General features: G+C 41.7%; 1 protein-coding gene and 1 pseudogene across 3 annotated transcripts in view; both read left to right on the forward strand.

The window, feature by feature from the left end:
* The window catches only part of P4ha1 (prolyl 4-hydroxylase subunit alpha 1), a 1160453-nt gene that overhangs the window by 190649 nt on the left and 957412 nt on the right, over positions 1 to 12392 (forward strand). The window lies entirely within an intron of this gene.
* On the forward strand, positions 8392 to 9892 carry LOC116886895 (annotated as a pseudogene).

Genomic DNA, 12392 nt, shown 5'->3' on the forward strand with positions numbered 1-12392 from the left:
GGCTCACAACCATCTGTAATGAGATCTGATGCTCTCTTCTGGTGTGTCTGAAGATAACTACAGTGTACTCATATAAATATAATAAATCTTTTTTTAAAAAAAGAAAGAAAAAAAGAAAACTCATCGGAATGGGCGGTTTTACTCAACCCTGGGCTCTCACCACGTTTGCTACAAGTGCTCGGAGTCCTGACAAATTATAGAGACCCAAGGGTGCTTCCAGGCAACCACGCTGCTAGGAAAGGTTAAGGATTTTGCAATCAAGAGAGGTTCCTCACCACAGATTTAAAAAGAAAAGAAATACTACTATTAGGCTTTTAAAATGCTAACTCAGATAAACCACTAACTTGCATAAACTTCCGGAATGTTCAGATGTTCGTAGGGACCTGTGGTGAGAAAGCTCTGACTAGAGTAGTACTAACTGTGAAGCAATATTCAAATCCTTACTTTGCAGTTTACTGGGGGCCTTAGGAAGCTAAGTCACCTTCAGAGGCTGTGTCTCATCTATAAAATAAAGTTACTCCACACAACAAAGTATACAACAAAAACGGCTAAAATTTATTGAAAGTTTGCTGTGTGCCAGGCACTGTAGTAAGGTATTTGTTTTAGTAGAATGAATTGTGTCAGTGCCTAGCTGTAGTATATAATTCTGAGTTAATTTCCATTTGTCTTCTTAAACTAGAAAGTGACTTTAGAGAAAACAATGTTTAGCTTACTGACTGTCCCAATGAGTAACTTGTAGTTACCGATCCTCCCAGCTAATATCTTAGTATCATTAAAGAGTTTTAATAAATTCTTTCTAATGGAACCCCATACCTGACTGATGAATCAGGTGATCAATCATAGTGTTCAGACAAGATTGAAGATTTTTAAAGGTAGTAGTACCCATTGGCATGTGCTTACCAACCCCCATCGACCTTTGATTGATGTCATTGCTTGGAAATTTAGCTGTAGATGGCACTGGCTTGCAAAGAACTCTATGGTATGATACCTCTCAATAGAGTTACACTTCTGCTTTCTGAACTCCATAGGCCATATTTTTTTTAAAGATTTATGTGTATTTTTAATTACATGTACATACATGTATGTCTTTCTGTGGGTATATGCATGTGAATGCAGGTGACCACAGAGACCAGGAAGGAGACACTCAATCACCTAGAATTGGATGTAGAGTGGTTTGTGAGCTGCCCAACCAAAATGGGTGCTAGGAGCCAAACTTGGGTCTTGTGTAAGAACAGTATGCTTTCTTCCCCGCAGCCTCCAGTCCCAACATGTCTAATCTTGACTCTGCAGGAGAATGCTTCAGTGTGAGTGCTTGTCCATCTCTGTTCCCTTTCCCTTGCCCAATGTCCATCTTAAAACCTGATCCCTAGAAATACATCCAAAGTTTCACTTAAAAGTCAGAGTGGAAAGTTGTGTGCCCGCTTTGTTCTGAGCATTGACTTCTGTATTACAATTCACTGGAGCTTTGAGGTGTTTGTTTGTTTGTTTGTTTCCATAGCGGATGTTATCACAGGCCTTCTTCACCCTACATTCACTCCAGCTTGTGTTCAACAATCCATCTTATTCTATTGATTCTTGTTGGATGTTCTGTGCTACTAACATAATGGTTAATTCTCCCACCCAATTGAATGGAATATCTGCGTCATCATGCAAGTTGCCGGTAATCATCTACTCCCAACTGATACTGAATTTGGATGCTCTTGCTGAGGATTTTTTGTCAGGGAGGACCCACATTACCTGCTCATGTCTTCTTCTCTTGTCAAAAGACATCATGCATTCAACATTGGCATGGCATCCTGAGAGAGTCAGAAAAGGACCCTCCCAGTTGAGAGATTAATAGAAAATGATCCTGTCCTCTCCTGTGCAGCTGCATCAGATGGTTCCTCCATCAGAAGTCCACTCTATTGATGGAGCAACACTGTCAAGAAAGGAAGTGACTATGTAGTGAATTCTTGTTAATTCTACTAATTGCCTCTTCCTTTTTCAGTGACCAGATATGACTTTAGTAATGGTCGTATTCATCTTTCTCTGCTTTGGTGAGGTTTCTGGTCTTGGGTTTAGAAACAAGCTCTTATTTATTTATTTTTGTTAATTTCCCCTCTACGTGTTCATCTTCAGCCTTTCTGTGTCCACTGACCTTTTTGCTGACTCAAGCCAGACATCCTTAGAAATGTAAATGCTTCCTAAGCCTTAGAGAAATGGGTAATTTTCTTGCAAGTTCTTCATAACTCTCTGTTTACAGTTAACTCAGGTCGGTGTGTGTGTGTGTGTGTGTGTGTGTGTGTGTGTGTGTGTGTGTGTGTGTGTGTGTGTGTGTGTGTGTGTGTTAAATCCATTCTCTGTAAACAAGATAGAAAAAGAAAATTGTTCTTCTCTTGATTTGCTTTTATATCAAGCAAAGGCATTCCTTTCTCATTAGTATTTGAATAAAATAATTTAAGATGTATTCTTTCATCGTCCTTATTTTATTCTTGTCTCTAGATAAATGCATGCCTACCAAATAGCTCTCAAGCTACAGGTTCATGATTTCTACTCTTACCTTCAGTTTAATTCACTCAACTAAATTTAAATCTGCCTCGAGGGTTTCGACGACCAATCTGGGTCAGAACCTTTGCTTCAATTCTTGCAATGGATTTCCTCTTCACGTCAAAATTGCTCCATTTGTAATTGTAAACTGGGTTATCATAATTAACTTGTGTGTTAACTCATCCTTGGGTCATTGGCAAGACAGCGTCATTTTTGACTGCTGGAGTTTGATAAGCAACTCACCCAACAGATTCATCAAGCTTCACACCGGGATCACCAAAACCTGAAGGAATTATTTGACTTAGGACACTTGGTTGATCAGGTAGTCTCAGACTGTGCCGGCAACCTGCCAGGCTGTGAACCCCTCAGGAGCCACTCCAGGAACCAGAATCTGGGGTCAATGGTCAGGGGCTAATTGGGAAATAAATTACATGGAAATAAAACCAGGAACACATGTATATAAGTCTTTTCTAGTTTTTTTTTTTTTTTTTTTTTTTTCTTTTTTTGAGCTGGGGACCAACCCAGGGCCTTGCGCTTCCTAGGCAAGCGCTCTACCACTGAGCTAAATCCCAACCCCTTTTCTAGTTTTTTATAGATGCCTTTTCAGGGTAGGTAGAAGCCTACTCTACAAAGAAGGAGACTGCCAACTTAGTGACAAAGAAGCTTCTGGAAGACATCATATCCAGGGATGGTTTCCCTACCCTGCTTGGGTCCGACAATGGACCAGCACTCCTCTCTCAGGTAACTCAATCTCTAGCACAGGTTCTGGGGACCAATTGGAAATTACATTGTACTTACAGACCCAATATTTCAGGGCTGGTAGGATGAATCAGACCCTGAAGGAAACCTTGACCAAATTAACCCCTGAAAATGGCAGAGGCTCGATGGCTCTTCTACCTTATGCTTTATACAAGGCTAGAAACACCCCCTATATTTTGGGATTGATACCTTTTTGAAGACCCCCTCCTCTCCTACCTAAATTTCAATCTGAAATTCTTGCAGAATATGAACAAGAGAGATTTCTGGAAGCAGTACAGGCTTTTCACAGGATGAAAAAGCAAATAGGGCCAGGCATCTGTCTGCCAAAGCTATGAGTCTGCATCCCCTCCTAATCCTCACTACTTTGAACCAAGTGACAAAGTCTGGATTAAGAGAAATAATTACAAGACTCTGGAACTCATGGCCCCGGACTGGAAAGGACCCCACACTGTGATCCTGACCACCCTGATGGCTGTTAAGGTGGACGGGATCTGGATGTGGATACACCACTCCCACATTAAGCCTGCCATGAGGGAGAGGATTCAGTAGTTGGGGTCCTAGTAGAAGAGACTTCCAGATGAACTGCCACAAGAACAATGGACGACAGTCACCCCATACCCTGTCAATCCACTGAAACTGTGACTCCAGTGCAGACCCTGATAGCTTACTGCTCACACTTTGCTGTAACAGCCACAGCCACTGAATCTAACCTGGCAGATTGTTAATACTGCAACAGGTAAGATTGCCAACTCTAAAAATATAAAGCTAAAACAGAAAAAAAAAAAAAAAGACTGACAGCTCTATCTCCCACCCTGGGGCACTTGGTTTCTTGATCTTCATGTAGACCTTTGTGACTTATTGGATGAGTCAACAACTCATTGGATGATCAACAGCCCTTACCTGGTTAGGGTTGCAACTCACCCTAACCCAGGGCCGAAAGAACACATAGTCTTAGGCCTTTTATGTCTGTCTGGGCCACTCTTGGGACTGGAGACAGTTAACCAAATGTGAAGGTCCAGAGTCCTTTTTCTGTGGGACATGAAGATGTGAATCCACGGTGTGGATAAGCTAGAAGCCGCCTAACAAAGATGACATCATTACTGTGACCCAGATTGGAGACACACAGCTATCCGTAGCTGAGTTATGCAGAAGACAGGACATCTGGCCCCCTAGGAAAGAGAGTATTTTGGATCTTGTATGGAGCTCCCTTATTATCTGGGTACCCGCAGGGGGAGATGCAACACTCTTGTCATCAGGTTCATGGCAGCTGACAAGAAGGTCAATTGGAGAGTTGGTAAGACATGGGGACTGAGACTTCATTCACAGACCCGAAGAAAGGCAGGGCAGGCCCTTCTAGTTGCTACCCTCATGGAGAGCTGACACCCACGCCAGAGGAATGACTTCAGGCCCGAGACCAGAGGTAAGAACAACTTTTCTGCTCCAAGTTACCTGCCTGTTGGACTCAGGACATACAAACGCAAAATTCCTCTGGGACCGGACACTTAGGGTTTCTAGCAGGAGCCCTGAATCTCCCTTATCCCTGCCCACAGCTCCCTGCTCCCAAAAGCAATCTGAGAGAGAGCTCATCGCCCAGACATGTGGGCAGTCCTGAGACTGCAGGGGAGGAGAACCTCCAATACTGCCCACCCATGCACACATCCCTGGCCCAAGAGAAAAATGTATAGGGCCTCTGGGCACAGAAAGACAGGGGCACTCAAGCTGCAGGAGTGCTGAGGTCCAGACTGTGCCCAGACCTGAGGGGACCCAGTCAACAGCTCCCTGCCCCCAAATCCTGTGGGAGTGAGAGCTAGACATTCAGAGGGGCAGACACACCTGGGAAGCCACACTCTGCCCACATTTCTGACTCTAGAGGAAAACGCCTAGCTCCATCTGGGCCACCTGTGCACAGGGACACGAGAGAAGGTGGGGCAGGCCCTTCTGGTTGCTTGCCTCACTGAGAGCTGAAACCCAGCCCCGAGGAGCGACTTCAGGTCTGAGACCAGAGGTAAAACCAACTTTTCAGCTCCAAGTGACCTTCCTAGTGGACTCAGGACACACGCACACAGGAACAACTGAGGACCAGTAGAGAGGAAAGACTACACGCCTGAAAGCAGAAAAATCTGTTCCCATAGCTGGCTGAAAGAAAACAGGAAAACAGGTCTACAGCACTCCTGACACACAGGCCTATAGGACGGTCTAGCCACTGTCAGAAATAGCAGAACAAGGTAACACTAGAGACAACCTGATGGTGAGAGGCAAACACAGGAACCCAAGGTACAGAAACCAAGACTACATGGCATCATCAGAGCTCAATTCTCCCAACAAAGCAAACACTGAATATCCAAACACACCAGAAAAGCAAGATCTAAATTTAAAAATCACATTAGATCATGATGATGAGGACTTCAAGAAAGACATAAAGAACTCCCTCAGAGAAACCCAAGAAAACACAAATAAACAAGTAGAAGCCTATCGAGAGGAATCACAAAAATCCCTGAAAGAATTCCAGGAAAACACAATTAAACAGGTGAAGGAATTAAAAATGGAAATAGAAGTAATAAAGAAAGCACAAAGGGAGACAACCCTGGATATAGAAAATGAAAGGAAGAGACAAGGAGCTGTAGATACAAGCATCACCAACAGAATACAAGAGATAGAAGAGAGAATCTCAGGAGCAGAAGATTCCATAGAAATTATCAAAAAAACTGTCAAAGATGATCTAAAACAGAAAAAGTTACTGGTCCAAAACATAAAGGAAATTCAGGACACAATGAGAAGATCAAACCTAAGGATAATAGGTATAGAAGAGAGTGAAGACTCCCAACTCATAGGACCAGTAAATATCTTCAACAAAATCATAGAAGAAAACTTTCCTAACCTAAAGAAAGAGATGCCCATGAACATACAAGAAGCCTACAGAACTCCAAATAGATTGGACCAGAAAAGAAACACCTCTTGTCACATAATAGTCAAAACACCAAATGCACAAAACAAAGAAAGAATACTAAAAGCACTAAAGGAAAAAGGTCAAGTAACATATAAAGTCTGACCTATCAGAATTACACCAGAATTCTCACCAGAAACTATGAAAGCCAGAAGATCCTGGAAAGATGTTATACAGACCCTAAGAGAAACAAATGCCAGCCCAGGTTACTGTATCCAGCAAAACTCAAACTCTCAATTAACATAAATGGAGAAAGCAAGATATACCATGACAAAACCAAATTTACACAATATCTTTCTACAAATCGAGCTCTACAAAGAATAATAAATGGAAAAGCCTAAAAGAAGGAGGTAAGCAATACCCTAGAAAAAAAAACAAGAAACAAATCGCTTTGCAACAAAACCAAGAGAAGACAAGCACACAAGCATAATCTCACATCCAAATACGAATATAACAGGAAGCAACAATCATTATTCCTTAATATCTCTCAACATCAATGGGCACAACTCCCAATAAAAAGACACAGATTAACAAATTAGATACAGAATGAGGACCCAGCATTTTGCTGCCTTCAAGAAACACACCTCAGAGACAAAGACAAAGATTACCTCAGAGTAAAAGACTGGAAAACAACTTTCCAAGCAAATGGTCTGAAGAAGCAAGCTGGAGTCGCCATTCAAATATCGAATAAAATCAATTTTCAACCAAAAGTCATCAAAAAAGATAAGGAAGGACACTTCATGTTCATCAAAGGAAAAATCCACCAAGATGAATTCTCAACCCTAAATATCTATGCTCCAAATACAAGGGCACCTACATACATAAAAGAAACCTTACTAAAGCTCAAAGCACACATTGCACCTCACACAACAAAAGTAGGAGATTTTAACACCCCACTCTCATCAATGGACAGATCATGAAACAGAAATTAAACAGAGACATAGACAGACTAAGAGAAGTCATGAACCAAATGGACTTAAGAGATATTTATTGAACATTCTATCCTAAAACAAAAGGATATACCTTCTCCTCACCACCTCATGGTACTTTCTCCAAAATTGACCATATAATTGATCATAAAACAGGCCTCAACAGATACAGAAAGATAAAAATAATCGCATGTGTCCTATCAGATCAACACAGGCTAAAACTGGTCTTCAATAACAATAAGGGAAGAACGCCCACATATACATGGAAGTTGAACAATGCTCTACTCAATGATAACCTTGTCAAGGAAGAAATAAAGAAAGAAATTAAAAACTTTTTAGAATTTAATGAAAATAAAGGTACAACATACCCAAACTTATGGGACACAATAAAAGCTGTGCGAAGAGGAAAACTCATAGCTCTGAGTGCCTGCAGAAAGAAACAGGAGAGAGCATACGTCACCAGCTTGACAGCACACCTAAAAGCTCTAGAACAAAAAGAAGTAAATACACCCAGGAGGAGTAGAAGACAGAAAATAATCAAACCCAGAACTGAAATCAACCAAGTAGAAACAAATAGGACCATACTACAGCTCAAAGCACACATTGCCCTTCACACAATAATAGTAGGAGATTTCAACACCCCACTCTCATCAATGAACAGATTATGGAAACAGAAATTAAACAGAGACAAAGAGATTAACAGAAGTTATGAACCAAATGGACTTAACGGAATTTAGAGAACATTCCATCCTAAATCAAAAGAATATACCACCTTCTCAGCACCTCATGGTACCTTCTCCAAAACTGACCACATAATTGGGCATAAAACAGGCCTCAACAGATACAGAAAGATAGGAATAATCCCAAGCATCCTATTAGACCACCACGGACTAAGGTAGGTCTTCAATAACAATAAGGAAAGAATGCCCACATGTACATGGAAGTTGGACAACGTTCTACTCAATGATAACTTGGTCAAGGAAGTAATAAAGAAAGAAATTAAAGACTTCTTAGAATTTAATGAAAATGAAGGTACCCAAACTTATGGGACGCAATTAAAGCTGTGCTAAGAGGAAAACTCATAGCTCTGAGTGCCAGCAGAAAGAAACAGGAGAGAGCAGCTTACAACACACCTAAAAGCTCTAGAACAAAAAGAAATAAATATGCTTTTTCACAAGGGGTTTGCCATCAGAACACAGGTGTTGTGAAAGCCACTGTTAATTCAAAGCAAAAATGGGAAAGGAAAAGACTAACATCAACATCATCGTAATTGGACACGTAGATTCTGGCAAGTCCACCGCAACCAGCCACCTGATCTAAAAATGTGGTGGAATCAACAAAAGAACCATCAAAGAGTTTGAAAAGGAGGCTGCTGAAGTAAGAAAAGGCTCCTTCAAGTATTCCTGGGTCTTGGACAAACTGAAAGCTGAGCGTGAGCGTGGTATCACTATTGACATCTCCCTGTGGAAATTTGAGACCAGCAAGTACTATGTGGCTATCATTGATGCCCCAGGACACAGAGACTTCATCAAGAACATGATTACAGGCACATCTCAGGCTGACTGTGCTGTCCTGATTGTTGCTGCTGGTGTTGGTGAATTTGAAGCTGGTATCTCCAAAAACAGGCAGACCTGTGAGCATGCTCTTCTGGCTTATACCTTGGGTGTCAAACAGCTAATTGTTGGTGTCAACAAAATGGATTCCACTGAGTCACCATGCAGTCAGAAGAGATACGAGGAAAACGTTAAGGAAGTCAGCACCTACATTAAGAAAATTGGCCACAACCCTGACACAGTAGCATTTGTGCCAATTTCTGGTTGGAATGGTGACAACATGCTGGAGCCAAGTGCCAATATGCCTTGGTTCAAGGGATGGAAAGTCACCCGCAAAGATGGCAGTGCCAGTGCTGGAACTGCACTCTGCCACAACTCGTCAAATTGAAAAGCCTCTGCAACTGCCCCTCCAGGACGTCTATAAAATTGGGGACATTGGCACTGTCCCCGTGGGCCGAATGGAAACTGGTGTTCTCAAACCTGGCATGGTGGTTACCTTTGCTCCAGTCAATGTAACAACTGAAGTCAAGTCTGTGGAAATGCACCATGAAGCTTTGAGTGAAGCTCTGCCTGGGGACAATGTGGGCTTCAACATAAAAAACGTGTCTGTCAAAGATGTTAGATGTGGCAATGTTGCTGGTGACAGCAAAAATGACCCACCAATGGAAGCAGCTGGCTTCACTGCTCAGGTGATTATCCTGAACCATCCAGGCCAAATTATGCTGGCTATGCTCCTGTTCTGGATTGTCACACGGCCTACATAGCATGCTAGTTTGCCGAGCTTAAAGAGAAGATAGATCATCGTTCTGGTAAGAAGTTGGAAGATGACCCCAAATTCTTTTTTTTTTTTTTTTTTTTTTTTTTTTTTTTTTTTCTGAGTTGGGGACAGAACCCAGGGCCTTGCGCTTGCTAGGCAAGCGCTCTACCACTGAGCTAAATCCCCAAGCCCCCAAATTCTTGAAGTCTGGTGATGCTGCCATTGTTGACATGCTCCCTGACAAGCTCATGTATGTTGAGATCTTCTCTGACAATCCTCCACTTGGTCATTTTGCTGTTCATGACATGAGGCAGACAGTTGCTGTGGGTGTCATCAAAGCTGTGGACAAGAAGGCTGCAGGAGGTGGCAAGTCACCAAGTCTACCCAGAAAGCTCAGAAGACTAAATGAATATTAGCCCTAACACCTGCCACCCCAGTCTAATCAGTGGGGGAAGAATGGTCTCAGAACTGTTTGTCTCAATTGGCCATTTAAGTTTAATAGTAAAGACTGGTTAATGATAACAATGCATCATAAAACCTTCAGAAGGAAAGAATGTTTTGTGGACCTTTGTGTGTGTGTGTGTGTGTGTGTGTGTGTGTGTGTGTGTGTGTGTGTGTGTGGCAGTTTTAAGTTATTAGTTTTCAAAAACAATACTTTTTAATGGAAACAACTTGACCAAAAATTTGTCACAGAATTTTGAGACCCATTAAAAGAAGTTTAATGAGAAAAAGCACTCAAGCAGCAGGTCCCTTGCCGTCCAGACACCACCCAGATCTGAAGGGACCTGATCAAAAGCTCCCTGCACCCAAATCCCATGGGAGGGAGAGCTAAACCTTCAGAGGGGCAAACATGCCTGGGAAGCCAGAAGAGACTACACTCTGCCCACATTTCTGACTCCAGAGGAAAACACCTAATGCCATCTGGGATACCAGTGCACGGAGGGTCCGGGAAAAGGCAGCACAGGCCCTCCTGGTTGCTGCCCTCATGGAGAGCGCAAAAGGAATCCCCCCATGAGCAACTTGAGCCAGGGGACCACAGGTAAGACCAACTTTTCTGCTCCAAGCAACCTGCCTGGTAGACTCAGAACACAGGCCCACAGGAACAGCTGAAGACCAGTAGACAGGAAAGACTACACGCCTGAAAGCAGAACACTCTGTTCCCATAACTGGCTGAAAGAAAACAGGAAAAAAGGTCTACAGCACTCCTGACACACAGGCCTATAGGATGGTCTACCACTGTCAGAAATAGCAGAACAAGGTAACACCAGAGACAACCTGATGGCAAGACGCAAGCGCAGGAACCCAAGCAACAGAAACCAAGACTACATGGCATCATCGGAGCCCAATTCTCCCGACAAAGCAAACACTGAATATCCAAACACACCAGAAAAGCAAGGTCTAAATTTAAAATCACATTAGATCATGATGATGAGGACTTCAAGAAAGACATGAAGAGCTGCCTTAGAGAAACACAGGAAAACATAAATAAACAAGTAGAAGCCTATCGAGAGGAATCACAAAAATCCCTGAAAGAATTCCAGGAAAACACAATCAAACAGGTGAAGGAATTAAAAATGGAAATAGAAGCAATAAAGAAAGTACAAAGGGAGAAAACCCTGGATATAGAAAACCAAAGGAAGAGACAAAGAGCTGTAGATACAAGCATCGCCAACAGAATACAAGAGATAGAAGAGAGAATCTCAGGAGCAGAAGATTCCATAGAAATCATCGACACAACTGTCAAAGATAATGTAAAACAGAAAAAGCTACTGGTCCAAAGCATACAGGAAATCCAGGACTCAATGAGAAGATCAAACCTAAGGATAATAGGTAGAGAAGAGAGGGAAGACCCCCCAGCTCATAGGATCAGTAAATATCTTCAACAAAATCATAGAAGAAAACTTCCCTAACATAAAGAAAGAGATGCCCATAAACATACAAGAAGCCTACAGAACTCCAAATAGATTGGACCAGAAAAGAAACTCCTCCTGTCACATAATAGTCAAAACACCAAATACACAAAATAAAGAAAGTATTTTAAAAGCAATAAGGGAAAAAGTCAAGTAAAATATAAAGGCAGACCTATCAGATTCACACCAGAGTTCTCGCCAGAGACTATGAAAGCCAGAAGATCCTGGAAAGATGTCATACAGACCCTAAGAGAACACAAATGCCAGCCCAGGTTACTGTATCCAGCAAAACTCTTAATTAACATAGATGGAGAAACCAAGATATTCCATGACAAAACCAAATTTACACAATATCTTTCTACAAATCCAGCACTACAAAGGATAATAAATGGTAAAGCCCAACATAAGGAGGCAAGCTACATCCTAGAAAAAGCAAGAAACTAATCATTGTGGCAACAAAACAAAGAGAAGAAAGCCACACAAACATAATCTCATATCTAAATACGAATACAACGGAAGCAACAATCATTATTCCTTAATATCTCTCAACAACAATGGACTCAACTCCCCAATAAAAAGACATAGATTAACAAACTGGATACCCAATGAGGACCCTCCATTCTGCTGCCTACAGGAAACACACCTCACAGACAAAGACAGACACTACCTCAGAGTAAAAGCCTGGAAAACAACTTTCCAAGCAAATGGTCTGAAGAAGCAAGCTGGAGTAGCCATTCTTTTTCTTTTCTTTTCTTTTCTTTTTTTACAGATACTTTTCCGTTGTCTCTTTTAGAGCACTGTATTGGATACTTTAATGTGATTTAGTTAAAGAAATTACATACATTTTATTTCTTTGTATATGCTTAAATTTTGTAGATTTATATATGGGAGTGTTTTGCTGCTTTGTATTTTCTTTTTTTTTTTTTTATTAACTTGAGTATTTCTTATATACATTTCGAGTGTTATTCCCTTTCCCTGTTTCCGGGCAAACATCCCCCTAATCCTCCGCCTCCC

This window comes from Rattus rattus, chromosome 18 (genome assembly GCF_011064425.1).
Source record: "Rattus rattus isolate New Zealand chromosome 18, Rrattus_CSIRO_v1, whole genome shotgun sequence".
NCBI lineage: Eukaryota > Metazoa > Chordata > Mammalia > Rodentia > Muridae > Rattus > Rattus rattus.